Source organism: Gekko japonicus, unplaced genomic scaffold (genome assembly GCF_001447785.1).
Source record: "Gekko japonicus isolate JY-2015 unplaced genomic scaffold, Gekko_japonicus_V1.1 scaffold1339, whole genome shotgun sequence".
In the NCBI taxonomy this organism is placed as follows: Eukaryota; Metazoa; Chordata; class Lepidosauria; order Squamata; family Gekkonidae; genus Gekko; species Gekko japonicus.
This window is the reverse complement of record NW_015161992.1, coordinates 60163-67333: the sequence shown is the minus strand read 5'-3', so window position 1 is coordinate 67333 and position 7171 is coordinate 60163.

Sequence of the window (7171 nt, the reverse complement as noted above, 5' to 3'; positions counted from 1 at the left end):
CCCCGAAGGTCCTGCCGCTGAGTGACCATATGGTACGAGTGCTGCTGACCGGGACAAGCATTGGAGATCGAACGGAAAAAAACCTGATGCTGAGCGAGGCCGGATGGGCCAACAACAAACTGTGAGTCGGGTCGAAGCGAGCATGAAGATATAAAAAGAAAGCTGCCCCCCCCTATAAAGAGCGACAGGAAAGCAAGCGGGGGAGGGGTTCCTCCAAACGGCATAGACAAAACGGATGAGGGGGGAGCGGAAAAATAAGCGTTTAAACCTGTTTTAAGAGACTTACCAGAGCGCAGATAAGCGTTTGGGCGAATATCAGAGACTTGAGCAACTTTTTGGTAAAGTAAACAAATCCAAAAAGATGTCGGGGAAGAAACCAGATAAAGAAAAGCTGTTGAAACCAAAAGTAGTGGGTAGTCCTCGAATGGAAGAGGCTACTGACTCAAAACTGTTGGCTGATTCCATGCGCCCTCTGCTGGAGGAGATGACTAATATCAAGCTACAACTGTCAACAATCGGGAAGAGTTTGGCATCACAGGAGTTGCAATTGACTCAATCTTTAAAAGCAACGGAGCAAATGGGAGAGAAGGTGAAGGAAATGGACACCAACACTAAAATCGTTAAGAAAAAGATGCAAAAGCTGGAAATGAAGCAAGCCACGGAAGAGTCAAAACTTTTACAGCTGCAAATGGAGAAAGCAAATTTGGTTCTTCGGTTTCAAGGGGTCCCGGAAATTAAAGGAGAGAATCTGAAGCAATGACTAAGTGAAGCAATAGCCCCAATGACAGATTGGACAGTGGAATACCTATATAGCGAGATGGATGTGGTCTACAGGTCCTATTCCTCATAAGAAAAACAATTTGCCTGGGGAAATAGTGGTCAGATTCTCGAAGAGATATGTGAGAGATGCTATCTTGAAAGCAACTATGGGAGTACCCTTGAAAATTGGAGACAACAATATCAGGATTTTAAAGGACATTCCATTTGACATAAGACAGGAGAGAAAGAACTACAAAGAATTAATCCTTTTCTTACAAACAAACAGCATCAGTTATAGATGGCTAATTCCAGAAGGCGTCATTTTCAAACTTCCCAATAAAGCACGTGACTTTTTGCAAACACAGCTTGGGGAACCAGAAGAGGACAGAAAGGAAGAAGAAGAAAGCAAATCTGATGGCGAATTGGGCTCGGGGTCATCAGACAAGGACTCCCCCTCTGAAAAGGGGCCGGCTGCCCCCAAAAGCTCATATAAATTGAGGATTAGAAAAGATAAGAATAAATAAGGGCTGAAGGACTCTGAATTGTGCCTGGAAAATGTTGAAATAACTTTGGGATGCTCTGGGGATTTCTTAAAGGGATGGTTAATTGATAAGTAATTTAGCATAACCAACTATGTTCATTGTATTACTAGCTTTTTAAAATAATATTGATATAAGCTGATGTATTGATCTCCTACTCTTGGGTTTTTAGTTAGTAGTGGGTCTTTTTTCTCCTTAGATGTAGTTTTCAGTTATAGTTTGTAGTCTTTAGAAAAAAACTAATAAAAAATTCCCCTTACGGGGATCCAAAAAAAACTAAAAAAGGAAAATACCTGTAGATTTGGTGGGATGAAATCTGAGGAGGATGTGGTTTGAGGAGGGGAGGGACTACAATGGGGTATAATGCCATAGAGTCCACCTTCCAAAGCAACCATTTTTTCCAGGTGAACTGGTTTCTGTCACCTGGAGATCAATTGTGACCCCAGGAGATTTCCAGCCACTACCTGGAGGTTGGCAACCCTAACTCTTCAAAACCATAAAGACCCTAATTGCATGCTTCAGAGTCCTGCCTTTCTTTAAGCAAAAGAAACACTTGAAAGCTAGTGCCAGAGATATTTCCCCCCAGAAAGACAGAAGGCTGGAATTGGATGCAAAAAGGCTGATCAAACCTGTCTCTGGACAAACAGGTTCGCTCCCACTTTACCGACAACCTCCAATCACAGGCACTTGCTAGAGTTCACTCCAAACTAACAAGGAACAACAGCGAGACCTGTGAGGTCCAGCAAGAACCCCATTTGAACGTAATATGCCCTTCCCTGAATCCTCTGCAACACAGAAAAATTCCATCATAGATACACAGTGTTTCTTGACCAAATGAGTATCAAAAGAGTTTACTGAACGAAACATTGTACTTACCTGAAGGTTTCTTCTCTTCAGTGGGGCGAAGGCATCCAGACTGGTTAGGCCACACCTCCTCTCGCTTCAGGCAGGGCTATGCAGTTTTTTGAGCATGCCTAGTAGGACAGCGCGAGGGTGCCCTTCCAGACATAAAATAGCCCTGACAGCAAGAAACTGCACACCACTCTCATGCATATTAAACTGGAACAAAACAACTTCTTTAATGTTAACAGCACTTCAGACTAATTAAATCAATTTATTTAACTTAAACACATACCCCCAACCAAATAAGCCAAGCTTGCTTGTCCTATACAATACATATATATCTATAATTTTTATTTATGTATTTTTTAAATCAACCATCGTGTAACTTAATAATCAACCTGAAAAAACCGTACTTCCCACAAAAAACCAGCAGTGGTAAACTGGATGCCTCCGCCCCACTGAAGAGAAGAAACCTTCAGGTAAGTACAATGTTTTGTTCTCCTTCAGTGCGGGAAGGCATCCAGACTGGTTATGTAGAAAAGCTCAGTCAGGGTGGGTACTGTTTTTTCAGTCACTCATCCAGCACCCGTTGTAGGACCCTTCTCCCAAAAGCAGCCTCAATGGAAGACTGCTGATCAATTCGATAATGCTTTACGAAGGTCGAGAAGGTAGACCAGGTTGCTGCCCAGCATATCTACTCAATGGGGACCCTAGAGGAAAAAGCAGCTGACGTTGCTGCTGCTCTGGTTGAGTGTGCCATCACCCCAGTTGGAACCCTAATTCCCTGTACCTCGTAAGCTTCTTGTATGCATTTCTTAACCCAGAATGCTATTGAAGTCTTAGACACTTTCTTGCCCCTGGTCTGATTCTCGTAAGATACAAACAGAGCATCAGAAACTCTCTGTCCTCTGTATGTAGCACTGCAGAGCTCTCCTAACATCTAACATGTGCCACTGTTTTTCCTTATGCGCTGGGTGTGGGCAAAAAGAAGGTAGTACCAACTGTTGGTTCAAATGGAAAGCTGAATTTACCTTTGGTACAAAAGAGGGATCTGTTCTGAGAACTACAGCATCCTCTAGGAAACTGCACAATTCCTTCCTGAACGAAAGGGCCCCTTACTCCAAAACCCTTCTAGCCAAAGTGACTGCTACTAAGAAGGCTACCTTCCAAGACAGATGTTTCATCTCAATGGAAGGAAGTGGCTCGAAGGGAGGTCTTGTCAGAGCCTGTAAAACCTTTGACAAGCTCCAAACAGGGAATCTATGTTGAACAGGTGGAGCTAACTGTGTGGTGCCTCTTAGATATCTCTTTTTTTTTTAATAAAGATTTTATTGACTCTCCTAAAAAGGGGAGGTGTTTCGCTTAAAAGGAAAAATGGGGGGGTATATAGTGGGAGAAAGAGAATGATATATTAACTGGTAAATTAAACTGTTAGTAATGTCCAAACATTCTTCTTAGGCTTCTTCTGTGTGTTGTCAAACATCTTTTTTCAATCCGGCCACAAGTAGTTCTATGTTAGTATGTTAGTAATGTTCCTTTGAATTTCTGTTAAAAAGTCTCTTCAGGGCGCATTCAGAACCGCTTCTTTGCGTGCTAGTTACTTTTACACTCCCGATGACGTGGAGGAGCTTCCTCTGTTTTCCTCACCTTCCGGCTTTTTTCAATCGTCCTTCGGGTTGCTGTTAACTCTTTCAGTTCATGTGCTATAAATCCTCTTTCTTTCATGCCGTTTCAGGAGGTCTCCAGCTTTGAGAATGGTATTAAATTTCAATTTCGCTTTTATCCGCTCCCAAACTCTCCGCTGGATCCTCCTCCGCAACTGTTGACTTTTATAAGCGCTTACAAGGCACTTCTCGCTGTCACAGTGCAAACTTTTCCGTTTTCCACAATCCCCCGTCAGATTCACATCCAAGCATTAAGCAGTCGGCTCTCACATATAAGCAAACGCCCAGACGGAAGTCCCTCCCTGCTTCTCTGCTTGCCTTTGCCCAGCTCCGACATCTTTTTTTATTACTTTTTCGCTGGGGGGGGGAAGCGGTTTTAGTTCTTTTTCTCTGCATTTTGACAACTCACAGTTAAGCCGATCTTTTCTTTTTCCATTTTTTTGGATGGTCGTTTTATCACTCGGTGACGTCTGGTGGCTCCGATAAACCCCGTGAAACGGGGTCGCTCACGCAGCAAGGTCCATTGGGGCAGGGCATGGCGGGAGGCTCGGTCCTCGACCTCTCGGCCGAAAGAGACTCCCCCCTAGTGCGCCCTAAAGCGCCCCGGATCCGAGCTCCTCCATTCCTGAGGGGCTCGTTCAGGTCTCCGCTCGCGCGGATTCCCTCCTCCACCGCGGGCGGGCGAGACGACCAAGGGAGCGACCCGAAGATGCGTCCGCCATTCGCGGGAGCCAAACCGGAAGCCCTCTTAGATATCTCTTAATGAGCTTATCTGACATCACCCTACTCATTCCCCTATTACTAAGTACTGCCGCTATGGCTGCCACCTGTTTCCTTAATGTGTTGGCCCTTAACCCCCTTTTCCAACCTTCATGTAAAAAGGTTATGATATCCCCGATATCTGGCTTCATAGGGTCCACACCTTGTGTAATTGCCCAACCACGAAAAACTGCCCAGGTATAGTTATATATACGTCTTGTGGCTGGCCGTCATGCTTGAAGCATGATGTCTGTAATATCCCTAGGCAAGCCTGATAGTTCTTAATCCTGCCTTTCAGTCTTCATGCCGTCAACTGGAACCATTCTGGATCTGGATGAAGTATGGGCCCTTGATGGAGCAAGTCCTTCTGCATTGGGAGCCTCCATGGCTTCGCCACCAATAGTTGAATCAGCTCCGAAAACCAGATCCTTCTCGGCCAGTGTGGGACTATCAGGATCACCTCGGCTGCCTCCTCCCTGATCTTCCTTATTACTCTGCTGATGATCGGGATTGGTGGGAATGCATACAGAAGTCCTTTTGGACATTTTACCTGGAGAGCATCCAGGCCCTCTGCCTCCCTCTCGTTGAATCTGGAGAGATATCTTTGCACCTTTCGATTTTCTGCTGACGCAAAAAGATCTATTATGGGTGTCTTGAACCATGATGTCAATTTCCCAAACACTTGACTGTTCAGAGACCATTCTGCCGGGTCCACGTCCTTTCAGCTTAACCAATCCGCCTGAATGTTGAGAGCCCCCTGTATGTGTTGAGATCGCAGGCCTTTCAGATGATCTTCCGCCCATGCTAACATCTGCATTGACTCCTCGTATAGCTGTATCGCTCTTGTACTGCCCTGGCGGTTTATGTGAGCTTTTGCCGTCGTGTTGTCCATGTGAACGAATACAGACTTTCCACTTAATTCGCTCTTGAAGGCTAGTAGCGCCAGACGTATGGCTCTGAGCTCTAGGAAGTTTATACTGTTCTGTTTCTCCTCTGAGCTCCACATCCCTTGAACTGTCCCCTCCAGGCAGTGGGCTCCCCACCCCCTTAGACTGGCATCCGTAGTTATCATTATGTCGGGGTTCTGAAACAGTGGGACCCCTTGACCTAGATTCCTTATGTGAGTCCACCATTTTAGTGATTTCCCCACCGTTGTTATGATGGGAACGAATTTTTGCCTCTTCCTTATGATGTCCTTCTCGTATGGCCTCAGTGTCCACTGTAAGACTAGACTTGCCAAGCCCCCACTGGGGGCAAGGGAACCCCCAATGTTCGACCCCCCTTACCTGCTTTTTTGAAATCCGGTATCGGGGGGGGGGGGAAATGGCGACCAGAAGTGAAAAGCCATAGAGATGAGGGCTAGAGTGTCTATTCCACTTCCCTCTAGTGTGTGCTGGTGAGTCCCGCCCCTGTTGTTTGCAGCAGGAGCAGCCTGAGGCAGTTCTTAGAGCCCAGAAGAGAGTCAAGGGTTCAGGAAGGTAAGGTTTGGGCTGGTCTCATGGTCGCTTGCTCCTGCCCCCCCCCCCGGTCCATCTACCAGCTGCTTGTTTTAAAAGTGCAGGCAGTCAATTCAGAGCTCCGTTTTGCCCCTACCCCACCTAAAAGCAGGAAGGAGCGAAAGGGAGGCTTCGTAAGGAGCGGGGGGGCTTAGTTCAAGTGGGGTGAGGTGGGGTGGGGTGGGAGGGAGCCCAGGGCTGCAGCCACCCAGGAGAAAGCGAGCCCCAGGAACTCTTGTGCTGCATGGAGCACATTGCTCCAGGATACAGAAAATCAGTGGACTGCTTTCTCCTGTAGTCAGGACTGCGCTCTCTGTCCCTCTCTCTCTTTCTGTTTCTCCCTTTCTGTTGAGGTTTGTGAGAGCTGGAAACAAGGAGAGGCTGGGGAGCTGCTCCACCCCACTCCAGGCTGCTTCCCTTGCAGCCTGACTTTCTTCCCTTCTTTCTGTCTTTCACTTCTCTCTCCCAATCTATTAGGTTTTCCCCCAGCTTTCCCCCCTTCCTTCTCTCCCCCTCCCCTCCCTCCCTTGCTAAAATAGCCCTACTTAGAGTTGCCAGGTTGCCCATGGTCACCTCTGGGGGATGAGGGGAGAGGTGGCCCAATCCAGGTTGGGAAACTCCTGGAAATTTGGGGATGAAGTCTGGGGAGGACAGGGACCGCAGTAGGGCACAATTCCATAGAGTCCTCCCTCCAGAACATCATCCCCCCCTCCAAGGGAAACTGATCTCTGTAGACTGAAAATGAGCTGTAATTCCAGGGGATCCTCAGGTCCCACCTGGAGGCTGGCATCCTTATCTCCAGTGCTGAACTTGGAAGCTTTGGTTCTGCTGTGTGAGTTGGTGGATGCAGACCACTGGCATTTGCCAAATCACCCTGCTTCGTATAGGATGCACAACAGCCAGGTGGAGGAGGGGAGGGGTGTCATTCTACCAAAAATGAGAGTGTTTGGGTTTCTCTGTGAATCTGAGGACAGGAACTGGCACTAAAGTGAGATTGGAAAAGAGTGTGTGGCTTTCTGAAAACCCTTGTGCTACAGTAATAATTATGCTACAATACAGTTTGTTAGTCTTAAAGGTGCTACTGAGCTTTTTACTGTTTTGTATGTTATGG